Here is an 18,200-nt window from a genome sequence, read left to right on the forward strand (position 1 = left end):
TTAACTCCCTGAATAACTCCAGGCTAGAAGTCTATTCTCCTGAAGCCATCGGGTAGATTCAAAACTAACCCTCAACTGTAAGACTAAGTTCCCTGACAAAATTTTCCCTCGTTTCTTCTCTATAGGCTGTAGTGCCTCTTCTTGTTTTGCCAAGAAGCCAACAAGATATTTCTAGGAAAAAAATTTTAAAGCATTTACTCAGCTGCTCAAGTGAGAGTGATTTCTTAAACCACCATCTCCTAAGGTGAGGTCATTCTCAGCACAGCCTCTTTTTACCCCATGCTCCTTTAAAATCTCTTAGCTGATCCTGAAATCACAGGTTAGAACCTCTGCTCCTGAATCAAAGAGCAAAGTAGTCAAGTAAGGTGTGATTTGAGAAAGGAGAATTTAGGATGAGGAACTGGTTTCTGTCTGAGAACCTGCCTGTTTGCTTCTCCATCATTGTTTTTAAAGACAGTGCTTGGAGAAATTTACAAAAAGGACCGGAAAGGATTTAGATTGCCTCATCTAATTAATCCCTGTGAGGTTTTTTAAGATGGAAAAATTGCATTTCAGAGAGGCTATTTGCGGTATCAATAGACACAGAGCCAGTTAGAGGGGAAGCAGGGTCTTCAGAATCACAGACCTCTTTTCACATCCTGCTGTCCCTCCCCCATCTGTATTTTTCTGTTCTAGGAAGTTGGAAGGCAGAAGTTCAAGAACAGGGGAAGAACCTCTAACACTAACACTTTATATTGTTGCATAATTTAAGAAAAAAAAGTATTAAATTGGGGCTTCCCTGGTGGCCTGCCGATGCAGGGGACACGGGTTCGTGCCCCGGTCCGGGAAGATCCCACATGCCGCGGAGCGGCTGGGCCCGTGAGCCATGGCCGCTGAGCCTGCGCGTCTGGAGCCTGTGCTCCGCAACAGGAGAGGCCACAACAGTGAGAGGCCCGCGTACCGCAAAAAAAAAAAAAAAGCATTAAATTGCATTGTCATTTAATCTGCCTACCTTGTCCATTACTGTAAATGTCTAGTTCCCTTCTCCATACAGGCAAAGATAGAGTTACACCCCCAGACTGTCCTCTCTCTATTAGGTAATGAAGTATTTAACAATTATCCAGACTGTTCTTTGGTGAGCTGACTATTAAACATGTATTGCCAGTCTGCCAAATACCATCCTTGTATGTTTTTGCAACAATGTCAACCAAAACCAGGTAGAAAGTGTCTTTGTTAAAAGCCTGGCTTACCCTCACCAATCTTGCTTTTGAAAAAATTCTGGGGAGAATTGCCAGTTTGGGATGGGAACCGAGTACGGGGAAGTGTGTGTGTTCAGGGTTCTTCTTTGAGGTTTCTTTCTGCTTTTTAATTCTCCAGCAAAGGCAACTGGACATTGTTGACTTTGGGGCTTAGTCTGGCAATATCTGGGTGCAGAGTTCTTGTTCAACTTCCGTTTTATTAATTGTGGGTTTCCCAGTCTTCCCTCCAGCCCTCTTGGTAGTTGGAAGCCCTGAGACTGGGTTATTAGGATTGGAGCTTTCCCATCAGGCGCGAACCTCATGAACCTAGAGCATTTTTGTGGTGGGATGTTCTTCAGTCCTACTAGTTTCATAATTGGGAACATGTTGCTACAGTTAAAGTTAATGATCTAAAACCAACAGAAGGCACTTTGACAGACAAATGGGTTATCGTAATTGTTGCAGCGATGCCATATTGCCAGTTGGTGTTCATTCTGCCTTCACATCACCCAGCCTCAGCATCACCCACTGTGCCTTTCTGGGAGAAGCAATGCTGAAGCAGAAAGCATGAAACCCACAGTGCTTCCAATAGCTCCAAGATTGGGCGTTTCCCCAGTGTGCAATTTAGACTCCCAGAAGTAAACTGACCTTTTGGGAAGCAGGACCTCCTCTTTCAGTTCTCTTAGTGGGCATTAATTTTCTGTCTTTTTCTTTTTTTTTGGAGTGTTAATTGGAGCTTTACAATGTTGTGTTAGTTTCTACTTTACAGCAAAGTGAATCAATTGTATGTATACATATATCCCCTCTTTTTTGGATTTCCTTTTCATTTAGGTCGCCACAGAGCACTGAGTAGAGTTTCCTGTGCTGTACAATAGGTTCTCATTAGTTATCTATTTTATACATAGTATCAATAGTGTATATATATCAATCCCCATCTCCCAATTCATCCCAGCCCCACCTTTCCCCCTTGGTATCATACGTTTATTCTCTACATCTGTGTCTCTATTTCTGCTTTGTAAATAAGATCGTCTATAGCAATTTTTTCAGATTCCACATAGATGTGTTAATATACAATATTTGTGTTTCTCTTTCTGACTTACTTCACTCCGTATGACGATCTCTAGGTCTGTCCATGTTGCTGCAAATGGCATTATTTCATTCCTTTTTATGGCTGAGTAATATTCCATTGTATATATGTACCACATCTTCTTTATCCATTCCTCTGTCCATGGCCATTTAGGTTGCTTCCATGTCCTGGTTATTGTAAATAGTGCTGCAGTGAACATTGAGGTGCATGTGTCTTTTTTTTTTTTTTTTTTTTTTGTGGTACGCGGGCCTCTCACCGCTGTGGCCTCTCCCGTTGCAGAGCACAGGCTCCGGACGCGCAGGCTCAGCGGCCATGGCTCACGGGCCCAGCCGCTCCGCGGCATGTGGGATCCTCCCGGACCGGGGCACAAACCTGTGTCCCCTGCATCGGCAGGTGGACTCCCAACCACCACGCCACCAGGGAAGCCCCGCATGTGTCTTTTTGAATTATGGTTTTCTCTGGGTATATGCCCAGTAGTGGGATTGCTGGGGCATATGGTAGTTCTATTTTTAGTTTTCTAATGACTTAACTATTAACCTGCAGCAAATTAACTCATGCAAACAGGACGTTTTGACCTCAGCCACTGTGCAGCATTTGCAAGTAAGACATTAACTTAATGCTCCTAATGAATCACTAGAGCGACCTTCAGCCGGGGGAAGCACACGGCAAATCTCATGCTGAAATTGGACTTTTTAGAGGCATGTTTTCTCCCCACTAAGAGAGAATGAGAAGAATTTTCTCTAGAGTGCATTTCCTGTTTTCAAAAGCAATCAGGTTGTCAGGATGCCATTAAGTACTCTTAAGTAACTCACTAACAGGCACCCTGAAGCCTGGAAGAGCTCCTGTCCCTTTCACATAGAGCTGGAGGCCACCTTCTTACCTCTGTGACATTGGTAAACAGCAGATTTTACTAGTCCACTTCCTAGATGGGAAACTACACCCTGGATATAAAAAGTGGTCCAATCTACGCCCTGAATCACAGATTATAATAAAATAGAACCTTGTTTTCATGAAGCATCACTTCCAGAAACAAACAATAAGTGGGAGGAAGGGCCCAGAGGAGTGAGTCCGGGTGGAAGCAAATCTCAGGCTCCAGTCATAGCTTGAAGTCCCTTTTCCTTTTTTTTTTTTTTTGGTGATTTTTCACCCACTCCTTCCTATACAGATCTGTTCTGTCTTCTTGTTTGTGCCAAGTTCTTTTGTATTTACTGTTTGATGTGAAGTGATTTGAATGAAAAGGGCCTGTACTGGGGTCAATGTGGAAAAGGACTCTTGAGTTTTCTGGGGCTTCGTCATTTATAAGACATGGTGCCGGGCTTCCCTGGTGGCGCAGTGGTTGAGAGTCTGCCTGCCGATGCAGGGGACACGGGCTCGTGCCCCGGTCCAGGAAGATCCCACGTACCGCGGAGCGGCTGGGCCCGTGAGCCATGGCCGCTGGGCCTGTGCGTCCGGAGCCTGTGCTCCGCAACGGGAGAGGCCACAACAGTGAGAAGCCCGTGTATTGCAAAAAAAAAAAAAGACATGGTGCCAATGTTTCCTTTTTTTTTGGCCACATAGCTTGCAGGGTCTTCGTTCCCAGACCAGGGATTGAACCCGGGCCCTGGAAGCGAAAACCCAGAATCCTAACCACTAGGCCACCAGGGAACTCCCATGGTGCCGATGTTTTTAAACAACATGAGTTTCTGGTTCATGTTTCCACTTTGAGTCCTAGAGTGTTATTGGACCGAAATCAGCACTCTCCTGTGTGGTTCGACTGGTGATCACGGCCTTTGGTGGGCACATCGCCCCCCATGGGGCAGGTGGCAGGTGTCTGGAAACGCACCTGTGACATTCCTCTGGGCTTGTCCCCCATCCTCCTCACCTGCTCTCAGCAGTAAGTCAACATCTAGTGGAGCTGTTGCTGCGGGAACCACACATATAACTTACCCAGGAAAGAAAACATACCCTGGCTCTTAAGCTGCAATAAATCTTCTAAACAAGAGAAAACAAAACATCCTCTGGGCAAATGGGGCCCCTGCTAGTGTGAGATCCTTTGTTTTTATTATTTTTTTAATTTAATTTAATTTATTTATTTTTGACTATGTTGGATCTTCATTGCTGCACGTGGGCTTTCTCTAGTTGCGGTGAGCGGGAGCTACTCTTCATTGTGGTGCACGGGCTTCTCATTGCGGTGGCTTCTCTTGTTGCAGAGCACAGGCTGTAGGCGCACAGGCTTCAGTAGTTGTGGCACACAGGCTCAGTAGTTGTGGCGCACGGGCTTAGTTGCTCCGTGGCGCGTGAGATCTTCCCGGACCGGGGCTCAAACCCATGTCCCCTGCATTGGTAGGCAGATTCTTAACCACTGCGCCACCAGGGAAGTCCCAGATGCTTTGTTTGTCATTTTGCTTTTCCCCAATAGTTTATTTTAAGGCCATCCACAAGAAGAATATCACAGGCATATTAATTTGCGTAACAAATATTTCATGGTGCACTGGGAAACTGAGAAGGTACAAAATGAATCAAACAGAATCCAGACCAGAGCCTTAAGGAGTGAATCGTCTCCAAGGGAAGTTATGACAAACACTAATTCTAAAGCAAGACAGAAAGATCCAGCTAGAAAGCTGCTGGAATTCAAAGGACCAGTCAGGACTTCTAACTGGGAGAGCTGGGGATGGGGTGGCTGCCCAGCAAGTCTGGAAGGCCAGTCAGATTTGTGTGTGTCAAGGTGGGGAAGAGGGCAGAGGACCCAGACAGAGAAGCCAGAGGGGACAGAAAAGGAAGGTCCAGAGGGGTTTCATTTCCTCAGTAAGTAACACAGGTATTAGAAGGCAAAACAGTGGTCACAGCCAATGGGTCTGCAGTAGAGGTATCACTGTATCTTTTTCCTGACACATTTACTGAAGTTAGATTCTAGTCTTCTTTCCCAAAAGCTTCTGAAAAGTTCCCATACCTGTATCTGTAAAGAGGTTTACTGAAATTAAAGAAGCTTTTTGACTCTCTTATTCTTTGTTCAGTTTATTGTATGGTTTAAAGGGCTAATGGATAAGCAGACTGCAATAGCTGTTTGCAAAGCACCCTCAGCCCCAGGGCAAGAGGTGCAAGGTCCTGGGGATCTGTCCCTTTGTAAAGGCGGATCTGTGGGGAGCAGTATCAACAGCAGGAAGTAAGAACACCCCAGGCCCGGCCCTAAGTCATAAGTCTTAAGAGACTTAGAAAGCTGTGAGCCGTAAGAAGTGTGCAGCAGGCTTTGGGGCAGAGGCTGGGGAGAACTTTCCAAAATCAGAAGCAAGAAAGCCGGATTTGAAGGGGAAAACCATCCGTAATTGCATTTAAGTTTAACATGCATCTTTTTTAAGAAAACGCACATCCCACCTGAGGTTAGTAACCTTGCTTAAAGCACTGTTTATGTTTAACATGCAGAGTGTACATAGACTGAAATGTGCTCCCACCAGCATTTCTGGCACCAGATTGTCAATATTCGTCCATAGCCATAATGAGATGGGCTCTTCAGATTGGACTGGGCTCTTAGTATCTTTTCTTCAAATTCCTCTGGTGGAGGGGAGCCTGGTTTTCTTCAGCCCCTTGGGTCTATGTTTCTCCCAGGATGCTTTTCTCTTGAGTTTGGTTCTAATTGTCCTTTCTCCACAAAATCAGCCGCAGATAACGAGGCAATGCGATCAAGAGCTGCTGTTTGTTAAGTGAACTTCGTCCCAGGTTGTATTCATGCTTCCGCAAAATATCACAGCTGCATAAGGTCAAAGGTGACCCTCAGAACGATTTGCTCCCTCCTCCATTGTGATGGGCAATTATGTACTCTATGAGAAATCCCTCATCACATTTGGAATTGCATTTTGCTGTTGTCATGGCCAAGAATTTCTTCTTAATGCTTAACGTTGATGTTCTCTGCTGTAGTGAATCCCATAACTCCTTTCGCTATACTTACATGTGAATGGAGACCCACTGCTTGTGTAATTAACATCTTGTCTGTAAAGCTGGAATCCAGCGTCTGAAGAGCACGTACATCTGTCTCTGTTCCAGAGTCAGAGACCCTATCCCTCCACCTTATGGTAGGTGTAGAGTCATACAAGGTCCAGCTTGAAAGCATGTATATGAATTTGCACAAAACCATCATTGTGTTAATGTTTCTAACTAAACATCAAGTTAATAATCAAAATTACAGGTTTCATTATCAGTAATATTTGTTTGTGGAAATTATTAGACATCTTTTAAAACATTCTCTTTTCTAGATTAGATATCCCAAAGACTTTCAGCTTTGCTGCTTAGAATCAGCTTTCAATTTCTTTAGTCAGTTTTTGCCTCTCCCCTGGTTCACCTTTAAGTAGTTCCCTAAAACCCATAAGGGCTAAGGTTTAATTCCCCTCATCAGTACTTTTAGGGGACTGGCCAAAGTTACTTTCTTGGTCTCCCATTGTGGTGACCATATTTTTCTGAATCTCACATCAGGGAAAAAGGTTAAACAAGGAATTTGAGTACCATATTTGTATGTAAGAGGCAGCCTAAAGCAAACAGTCTAGATGCTGTTGTATTAGAATTTCTTGGACGTTCTAAGAACTGGTGAGACCTCAGTATCCAAAACTGTAGTTGGAAACAGGACTTGCCTGGAAATTCTGTGACATATGCTACTCCAACTGTGTTTCTGTGGATCTTATTGCTACACTTTGTTATGTTGCATTTTGTTTTGAATCTTACTACCTAAGACAGAAAGAGGATTTTTTTCAATGTACAGCTAAATAAGATCTTCCAAAGTCACACGGATAATCTTCAATTCAGAAAATATTTAGAAGCAAAACGCATTTTCTAAGTTGATTCCATTCTACTTCAGTTCTTTCGTTAGCAGATGAAAATAGTCTTAAGATTTAGGAATCCAGTTACCCAGACACGCAGGGGATTTACTGAACCTGAATACCACCCAGGAGCTATAATGGGACTTCCCAACCTCAGCACTCCATGGGTCAATTGGCAAACCAACTTTTTCCAGTGACTAAGGCACCACTACCTGCTGTTTTCAATTACTTTTTGCTTGATAAATACAGTGGAAGCTACTTGTGTAGTTTCTGTAAACTCTAAGAAGTGCGGAACGAAATCTACAGATGTCTCCCCACTGTGGTGAGACTTTCAAAAGTGTGCGTCATCACTGTAGGGGAGGGACCTTGGAGGATTCTGAGTGTTAATAAAGATGTCTTACAAGGGGACTTGCGCTTAGGGCCCCCGACTCTCTTCAGAGTGGTTTCTATTTTTGGTTTTTCACTATTCTTTGTTAGAACCAAGAAAACCTACATCAAGGAACTCTGATAGGAAATTCATGCTTCCGAAAGCTTCTGCACCCTTGAAGGAAGGTAGTTTACTGGCCTCTTAGAAGTGTTTGTAGAAGTTGTTTGTTATTCTTGTATGTTTTTGTTGGTTTGTCTTGACTCCTTGTGTCTTAAATAGCGTGATCAAACATCTGTATTGCTCCTTCTGAGAAGGGACTGCTAAGTGGATAGAGAGTAAAATAAAAACTGAATCAAATGTCAAAGATATTGGCATTCTCCTGTATACACCGTCTTTTTTTTCTTTAGAGTCTGGAAACTTCTATGAGAGGATAAATATTCAATCTTGGTTACATGGTATCAAGCTTCATTTTAAAACATGTATATTATATATGTGTGTACACGTACACACACACATAGAAAGCTTGGGGGCACTCCACTCCTCTCCCACAGACTCTGAAGCCCCTGTCCTCTGCCAGGCAGAAGTGACACCAAGTGGCCTCACCGTATCCCCAGATGGAGCGGGCCTGACTCAGCACACCCCACGACGCCTCCTGAGTCTGCAGACAGCAAATACACAGTGAGTTTCCCCATTTAGAACCACAGAACCCCAGAGCTGGAAAGATACTTAGAGATCACATAAGGTAACCCTCTTGTTTTTTTTAATAAATCAGGAGCTGGTCCCAAGGAGATGAAGTCATTTGTCCAAGGATATCACCCGATTATTGGATGAGTTAAAGGTGGAGGTCAGACTTCCCTACCTTCAGTCTGGAAGCTTTCCCCTCACTGCAGGATGCTGCTTCTTTGTATTCCGGAGGAGCATGGGGACCCAAGTCCTGGCTTGGTCGTAGAGGGGAGTGCTAGGAAAGACAGGAAAATGAAATCAGCTGCTATCCCCACTGCCTACATCTCTAGGACTTCCTGGGCTGCCACAGGGACTAGACAGGGCCTCGATGAACCCACCTTCGAAATATGTCTTACCACCCTTCCTCCTGAATCTATTACCCCTGGCCCCTAGGAAACGAGATTGCTACACGGAGAGGAGAACCAGAACCGTCATCGATAAATGGTAATCAATTGGGAGATTGGGATTGACATATTCACACTACCATATATAAAACAGATAACTAATAAGGACCTACTGTACAGCACAGGGAACTCTACTCAATACTCTGTAATGACCTGTATGGGAAAAGAATCTAAAGAAGAGGGGATATATGTATAACTGATTCACTTTACTGTACAGCGGAAACTAACACAACATTGCAGATCAACTATCCTCCAATAAAAATTAATTTTAAAAAATGGCAATAAACATTGTATTCATACTAACGGTGAAACAGTATTGGGTATTTGGAATGCATTTTGCACCGGGCCAATCACACACATTGTCTAATTTAACTTTCATAACAACGCCATGAAATGAATTCTTTTATTATTCCAATTTCAGATGAGGAAAATGAGATTCACAGAGATGAACACGCCTAAGCTTACACAGCTCGGCAGTGGCAGCCCAGGGATTTGAATAAAGACCATCGAGCTCCAAAACTAGCATCTTCTTAATTTTTACCCTATGAGACGGACAGAGAGAAGGTAGGTGAGACTTTCAGGTAGAAGAAACTGTGCGCGCAGAGACATACAGGATAGCAGAGCAAATCCTGTTTGAGGAGCTACACGTATTCCATGAGCACACAACTAGTCCAGGTGAATTAAATGTGGGCAACATGACCGGCAAGAAGGGTGGAGGTGGATCACGAAGACTTGAATAGACAGCAGGCTCGGGAGTTTGATTTGACCTTGGGTAGGAGAACTGGGGCAAAGAGAAAAGGACAAATACTGGGGAAATAAAAAATAAGTAAGACCTAGTGATTTCCTGTCTCTCCATCTAAATTGCCTTCCCAAGTGACATGATGAAGTTAATCTATCCCTTGTACACATTGAATATCTTCCTTTTAAAAGATACCACAGTGGGCTTCCCTGGTGGCGCAGCGGTTGAGAGTCCGTCTGCCGATGCGGGGGACACGGGTTCGTGCCCCAGTCCGGGAAGATCCCACATGCCGCGGAGCGGCTGGGCCCGTGAGCCATGGCCGATGAGCCTGCGCGTCCAGAGCCTGTGCTCCGCAATCGGAGAGGCCACAATAGTGAGAGGCCCGCGTACCACAAAAAAAAAAAAAAAAAAAAAAGATACCACAGTAAAAATTATCAATAAAGACAAATGAACTTATTTACAAGACAGAAGAAGACTCACAGACATAGAAAACAAACTTATGGTTACCAAAGGGGAAAGCGGCGGGAGGGAGGAAGGGAGATAAATTAGGAGTTTGGGAGTAACAGATACACACGACTATATATAAAATAGATAAACGACAGGGACCTACTGTATAGCATAGGGAACTATATTCAATATATTGTAATAACCTATAATGGGAAAGGATCTGAAAAAGAATAGATATATGTATAAATGAATCACTTTGCTGTACCCCGGAAACTAACACAACATTGTGAATTGACTATACTTCAATTTAAAAAAAATGTTCAAAAATAAAAGGAACTCTAGTTGATCCAAAGGGAAAAAAAAATGTTCAAAATGTTAAGAAAAATTATCAGTAAAGATATGTAACTATAGGAAATACAGAGAAATAATTTCTCAGTTTGTTTCTGTTTCGATCTTAGTCATATTATTCTACTTCAAACTTAACAAATCTTATTACGCGTTGTTCAATTAAAGTCATGTTTCACTTTAACATTGATTAGATTATGGGGGAGGAATTGTCTACATAGAAAAACCGATGAGGCAGAGACAGTTAGTAAACTTCGAAACCCTGGAGCTGAAATACTGTGCCATCCAAGAGGTGTTTCATTCTAACAGGGAGATGGCATTTCCCATATTTTCTTGGTTATTTTCTCTGCAGCACGGGCAAGAGCCATCAAAAGGGAAGCTGGAATTAGCATATTGAGGGTTGTTTATTATTCATGAGATGGAAATCAAACTCCTATATAACCAAACTCATTAAGGCTCACGTAAAGCTTTTCCCATCTTCTTCCACAAGCACTGTTTCTGTAACAAGTAAATTGCACTGTCCCGAGCACATTCCAATCTGAAATCTGAGTTTATTATCCAGGACTAGGTTGCTCTATTCTAACCCCCAACCTCTCTCCTCCCAACAGTCCTGGCCTGCAAACCTCCTCCAGGAAGCACGCGCATCTGAAGCTGGGCCCCGCCTACCACAAACTGTCTGTGCGCGCACAGTACAGACTCAACAGTCAGTGTCCACCCTTTCCTTGGCTCCCACCTGTCCCATTTTGCACGCTTCCCACTGTGTCCCCTGTTTTCCAATTCCCTCTGCCACCCTGCCTGTCGTGAACTGTCCCCTCGGCAGCCTCGAGGGACAAAGCCCACAAGATGTCCTCTACCCTCATCTGTAAAGTGCCGAGGTTGAATCAGGGGGCATCCCTACTGCGTTCACAGGGCACACGGCAGGCCCTGGGCTCGGCCACCCACTGCCTGTCAATCCCACACCGACCTGGGTTTGTTCTGTTGACCTTCGTGTCCCCAGTACCTAGAACAGGGCCCGGAACATAATCAATGCTCAGTAAGTATTTGTTACATGAGAAAAGTAGATGCACTGGTGTATGAAGTTTATAACAACAACAAAATTTACATTTAAAAATAATTACATCGATTCCATAGTTGATTAGTAATATTAATCAAGAAATTCAAGAAAATGTATCCTTATTTCATCTACAAAAATAAAGAATTTTAATCATTAAAATAAATAAATAAATAAAATAATTACATCTATTCATCTTTTTCGCTAGGGTGTCTGCTTTGGTGTTATGATTATAAATTCATTATTAACTCCAAATTTATGAGGATATTTTCATAAATGCATATGTCTATTTGGAAATATTTACAGAATACATACATATTCATATGTCATGTATATAGTATATATATGCATGTGTGTAAAAAGAGAGATAATTAAATCTTACCAAATAAGTTCTATATGCCAGACACTGTTAAATATTTTGTGTACTTTCTCTTTTCATCTTCGCAACAAGGCTTTGTGGTAAATATTATTACTCTCGTTTTTTTCCAGATTAGGGAACCAAGGCTGGAGGTTTGGTACCTTATCTCCTTATTTACACACAGGCTATTCTTACGTTTAATTTTTAAATTTAAAGTTTCAATGCATCTGGAATTTATATTGGCATCTGATAGGGGTTCTTTTCAAGTTCATAGCTCCTTGGCTCTAAAATCCATCAGAACTGCATAGAACTGTGCATATATATACAACTATTTGTATATATGTGTGTGTGTTTTTGGGGTGTGTCTGTGTGAAAAGGATCAATGTCTCTCATCAGATTCTTTAAGTTGTTCATGAACTGAAAATGATTACGAATCATTGGTCTAAGAGTTAATTTTACTCTAAAGGAAATGCCAGTCTTCCTAACACTGTGCATTGAAAACCCACCCTTTTCTGTAGTAATGTAAAATGTTAACTTACCAACAGCGAGGGTTCTGGTGTTAGAAAGACGTGGATTTGAATCACAATTCAACTATCCACTAGCTCTGTGATTTCAGGCAAGTTACTTAACCTCTCTGAGCCTATATGCACATCAGTAAAATGGGATACTATAGTAGTATCTCATAGCCTGGTTTCAGAATTAGGTAATACATGTAGAGTACATAGCAATAATCCTGGTTCATAGTAGACCTTCAATAAAAGTTAGCATTTATTAACATAATTCTCATGCATGCTTCTAGTTTTGAATTCTCTATATCATCCACTGATACAGATATGTTTGCCTATTCCTTCAAGGTATGAATATTTTAAGGGTCTTGGTTACATTGCTAGTTGCTTTCAAGGCAGTGTATCAGAGTGTCACATCTCACATTCACAAATAAACAGCATTATTATGTTAAAGAACCTTGGCTTACTTGATGCATGTTATCTCCTGTAAGTTTTAGTTTGTGCTTCTTTGGTTGGTAATGAGGCTCTCTGCTTTCCCCCATGCTTACTGACAAGGTGTATCCCTCCGTAGTGAATGCAGAGATTGCTGTTCTCCCCTGTCATCGGAACAGTGATGCTGGGCGCAAGGCCACACAGCTCAGCGCTGCAATTCCCCGTCTCCCTTGCTGAGTGTGCCGTTGTATCTAAATTCTCAGTGATACAATGTGTGCAACTCTCACCTCACAGGCAGAGGAGGAGATGTCCTTCTCTTCCTGCTCGCTAAACCGATACATCCACAGCCCCTCCAGCCATGCAGACTGGGAAAATGCCTCGTGATTGGGGAGGGACAGCAATCTGGAAGTAACCTTGGTCTCAGAGCCTCAACCTGCTGGACGACTAACTTCAGGGCTGTTATTCAAGAAAGAAACTTCTATTGTCTTTAAACTATTCTATTTTTAGATTTTTATATTAATAATACATATCCTTTTTCCAGCTACCTTTTGGAATATTAACACGTTTTTATTGATTTCTGGGGCTTCTTGGCTCTATTTGAGGCAAACATTTTTATGTAGTCAATTTCATTATGGGTTTTTTTTTTGGGTGGTGTCTTCCTTTGTCTTAGCTAATAAAAAACACTCCCTATACTATAGACATTATATTTTCTCCCTTTTATATGATTTTTACATTTCTCATTTAACTCATTGATCTAGCTCTTCTTATTTCAGTGAATGAATGGACAATAAAATATTTCAAAATTATTTTGCCAAATAATTCATTTTTCTTGCTTCTTAGGACCATTCATAAAACAATTCCTCCTTTTCCTGATGATTAGTGATACTACCATCATCCTATTCTATACACTGCTTCTCTATTCTAGGATCTGTTTCAGAATTTTATATTTTTGTAACAGGGAAGAGCCAAACCTGACTCCATGTTGGATCTGTTTCTGTTACTTTAAGCTTTGCTTTCCACTGCTTTGGTTCAGTAAAAGGATCCTGTCTGTACACAATGGCCCGCCTCAGGGAACCCTGCCCCTCTGCCTGAAGGTTAAACCAAAGTGCCTTTGTTCAGGGCAACCTCCGGCCCCTGTCCACCTGTGCATGGCTGCAAGAAAGAAGAAATTAACACACCCCCTGCCCGAGGCTGGCCATTCCAGGGGATATTGGCAAAACTTACGGCCTTTTTACTTTACTTCCTCACCCCCTCCCCCTCTCTGTGCTATAAAAGAAACTGGCATCCAGACCCCGATAAGACGGTTTTTCAGAGACACTAATCCGCCGTCTTCTCGGTCTGCCAGCTGTCCGAATAAAGTCATATTCCCTACCTCAACGCCTCGTCTCCAATTCATCGGCCTGTTGTGCGGCGAGCAGAGCGAGCTTGGACTTGGTAACATTTTGATCCAGTCATCCGTCTATTCTAGCGCCCATCCGATATTGTTTTTAATAACTGTAGCCTTAAATTAGGGACGTCTCCTTTTATTACGGTGGCAAGGTGAGTGAGGGAAATTGCCACAATGTTGTGAAATTTAAGGAACAGGCTTTATGGGGGACCGTACAAGCCAAGGCTCAGTGGGGGGCCGCACGCGGCTCCCAGTGATGTCAGCACCCCAGAGATGTGCCCAGGGCACCGCTGGTCGCACAGCGAGGCTTTGACCTGAAAGGGGTCCTGCCTCCTCTTCCTTTAGCTTTTTAGAATACAAGCATGACGTCTGCTTTATACATGAATGTGCAGTTTTACTTCTCTACCCTTATATCATCAGGAAAAGAAAATCATGTAACACAGAATCAACTTAATGTATCTTTTTTAAAAAGCAATCAAAAATTTAAACTTTCTTTTATTTAAAGAAAATTCTTTAACAAACGAATGGATAGTTTCTGGACACAAAGAATATTTTAAAACACTTTCCAGTCTCATACTTACCTGCTAAAATACATAACAAATAAAAGGAAAAGCTTGAGCATACCAGTTCCAATTAGAAACAAAACACTGCTACTCTTCTTCCCCATTATCCTCTAAGGTTGTTCTGGAATTTCTAGTCCATGCAATAAAACCTGATATAAAAATAAGAGCTATTGGAATGGTAGTGACAAAATAACATCAATATTTTCAGACTGTACTTAGCATTTTCCAAATATAAAACTAGGTTGTACAAAAAAAAAAAAACTAGGTTGTTTGAAGTTTATTGGGAAAGATAAACAGGTAAACATAGGTAGGTGATTCTGGAAAAGGAAAGTAATTCTGAGAAACGAGTAGGATTATCCATGAATGATGGCTGAAAGTTCAGGTTGTCTAGCTGGGAGCGCACCAGGACTGGAGATGTCTCTGCCACAGAGGGAGGGGCAGGGGCAGAACTCAAGTTCCCAAGGTCTGGGTGCTCTCTCCCCATGGCCTTAAACCGTAAAGTTCCAACAGTTGACCATTCCCAGAAGAGCTGGCATCAAAACTTGGATAGATAGTTTGGTGCCTACCGCTGATGGTAAACATGCCCCTGTACAAGGCCATACGGGGCTGCTACTGTAAAAAGAGTAGTGGGTGGAGAGAGGGTGTCCTCGGTTTGTCATTTAGCTCCTTAGACGCGCAGCCTCGGTGTGGAATGCAGAACTTGTACAATCCTCGGGAGTCCTCCAACAAAGCCTGTCCCTAACAGTGATACTTCATGACATTTTGGTGTTTGCTCTCGCCCACACTTTCACCAGCTGGCACTGAGAACTAAAATACCGCCTGCCGTATCACTACACAAAGGATGCTGCAACCATTAAGCCATCACATCACAGCCTCCGAGGCTGAGTCCTGAGGGAATTCAGGATGGAAACAGGATGCCCACCACCAAGCCCTCAGCCGCTGCAGCCGCCCTGAGGGTGCACCTGAGGAGTCTCGGGATGGTAAAGCACAGGATGCTGGCCCCAGATAGCTGAGGTGCATATCAAAGGCATGATTTCAGTGAGCCCAGACTCTGGCATCTTCCCCTACCTCGAAAAGCACCAAATTCCTTAACCTGAGATACTTGGTTTTCTTTTATTAACAGTAATCTGTTGATGTTCTGACTACCTGGTGTTTTGTTGCAAAAATTCCTATATATCCTGGCTCCCCTGCTTCCTCTTCTGAACGCTTTTCTCAGTGTTATCTGAGGTGCTGTGTTCTGGGCTTGAAGTCCTCAGAAAGTCTGCTGAATAAAACATAACTTTCAACTTTTAGGTTGTGCATTCTATTTTCAGTCGATAGCACCAAGTAGGCTCATCTCAGTTAAGGTTTTTGAATTGTCCCAGCGTCAGATAGGAGATAAGCCCTTGGGACAGGGGCAGTCACCTGGCTAAGTGTGACTGCTGGTGATTTTGTAGTTGTGGGACCTACATTCACACAAACAGGAGACTGAGAGAAATAAGGCTCCCGGGATTCAACCCCTTAGCACCTCTTTGTGAGTTACTAGTTGTTTTAAGAGTCAAGAGTGAACAAGGACCTACTGTATAGCACAGGGAACTCTGCTCAATATTATGTAACAACCTAAGTAGGAAAATAATTTGAAAAAGAATAAATACGTGTATACGCATAAATGAATCACTTTGCTGTACACCTGAAATTATCACCATATTATTAATCAATTGTTAACCAATATAAAATAAAAATTTTTTTTAAAAAAGTGAAGGATGAGAGAAAGCCCCCAAATCACACTTCCATCCTTTCCCAACCCCCATGGGAGTCAATAGTATTCAATTTAGGACTCTTACACCTGTATTCATAAGTAAACTTGGTCCATGGTTTTCTTTTTTTTTTTTTTTGGTACTGTGTCAAGTTTGTGTAACTGAGATCATTTAATTTAATAAAATTAATTCGAGAGATTTTCATCTGTCTAGGCTCCAGAAGTGCTGATGGAGAAGGGGTAATCAATGCTTTTAGTGTGGAAACTCGCCGATAAGATGCCTACAGCTCCCCTTTGGAAGTAATTATTTGGTAATTTTAACTATATTTTGCCATTATAAGTCTATTAATACTGCCTATTTCTTCTTGGGTCAATTTGAGCAATTCATATATTTCCAGAAAATATTTATTTAATGGAAAGTTTTGACAATGGTTTAGAGATGCATACATTGTTATGGTTTTAAGATCCCCTTCTCTGAGATGTATTGTTTTTCTAACATAAACTTTTTTTTTCTAACATAAACTTCTATTTTCTTTCCTCCAAATTAGGTTTATCAGAGATAAATCTAATATATTGAAAAAACAAAACAAAAAACTCTTGTGTATATTTATCAAGCTAATTTTTTCCTCATTATTAATTTCTCTACATTATTTTCTCTCTGTTGGTTGCGTTTAAGTTTTCAGTTCTTCTTTTATCTTTTTTTTCCTAATTTTATGCAAGTATTTTATTTATTTGTGAATTAGTTAACTTAAACCAATAAAATCTTCCATGATTTTGAATTTACCTAAGTATAGGTTTGAATTCATAGGTTTTTACAGAAAGTATTCGAATTTTTTTAACCCCTAAGTGACCAGTTATCTTTTTAAATCAAGTTATTATTGAGATGAATTTTTCTGCTTGTAAGTGCTGGACTCTTAAAGTTTAAATCTTGGCTAATTTGTCATTTTAACATAGAGTCGTTACAAAATGAAGCTCAGGGTTGTGAATGTGTATGTGTGTTATGTATGCATGTGTGTAAACTCTGAGATAATCAACTCTTGTAAATCTTCATACAGTTTTTTACAGGAATATTCTGTGTGTATAGAGCACATAATTCTGATTGTTCAGGGATGCTAATCCTCCCTGTGACACAGTGTGCATGGCTTTGTGTTGTGTCAGCTCAGCTGTATGAAGTATGTTTCCAGCACTTCCCAGTCCTGCATGGTCTAGCTCAGCACTGGCCACAGAAGAAATCAGCACAGGATTTGGAAGGCGGAAGTGAAACAGCAGCCGTGTGACACTCAGAAGGTCGATGTAAAGTTGGTACAAGGCTGGCTCGCATGCATTGCCGTGATTGGCTGACTCGCCTTACTGGTGTGGGGCAGCAGGTGTGCTCAGAGCTCCTGCAGCCCCCAGAAGACCTCCTCTGCCTCCTGAATCCTTGGTCAGGTTGGTGTACCTCTCCAGGGTGAAGCGTACTGATTTTATAGCCAGTAGACCTGCATCATTGAAATTGGAGCTGAGCGTGGTGAGAAGCCAACGTGGGTTCCAGCTCATCCTTCCTGGTTCCTGTTCCTCCTTCACTTTATGTCTATCTCCCCTTCCCAACTGTCTGTCTTTCCCTATAATAGAGCCTTTATTTTCTATATGGTCCGTATTTTGTTTTTTCTAATTGAACTGTGACTGATACGTCCTTTGGTATTGAGTAGTTCCAAAACAATAGAACCTTAAGGATGAGTTCTCTGGTTTAATGGAACTAATTCTGGGTCCTGTTGAATTCATTTTCTGATCTGATTTAAAGTCATTAATGACCCTAGTTCCAGTGGTAAGGGGACTCTGAGAGCCATGGCATGCAGTGCCACAACATTTATGTGCGTTATTGACTCTTAGACACCGGCAATCAAGTGCCTAGAAAACACAAGACTCCAAGGGACCGAGTAATTGTTGCCGTAGAGCAGTTTGGTGAAAACAGGAGTAAAATGGCCTTGCTTGGTTGTTCCAAAGTATTCTGGAGAACTTAGGCAAAGGAAATAATAATGTCAGGGCTTTAAAGAGACCTTGAGGTCTCTGTGGGGA

General features: G+C 42.1%; 1 long non-coding RNA gene across 2 annotated transcripts in view; it reads right to left on the reverse strand.

Moving 5' to 3' along the window:
* The window catches only part of LOC309834920, a 77,956-nt gene that overhangs the window by 39,747 nt on the left and 20,009 nt on the right, over window positions 1-18,200 (reverse strand). For both annotated transcript variants that reach the window (XR_014297908.1, XR_014297909.1), the window contains exon 2: window positions 8,315-8,413. This is a non-coding gene — a long non-coding RNA (uncharacterized lncRNA). The remainder of the gene's footprint in view (window positions 1-8,314; window positions 8,414-18,200) is intronic.

The sequence above is a fragment of the Grampus griseus genome (genome assembly GCF_964374135.1).
Source record: "Grampus griseus genome assembly, chromosome: 16".
In the NCBI taxonomy this organism is placed as follows: Eukaryota; Metazoa; Chordata; class Mammalia; order Artiodactyla; family Delphinidae; genus Grampus; species Grampus griseus.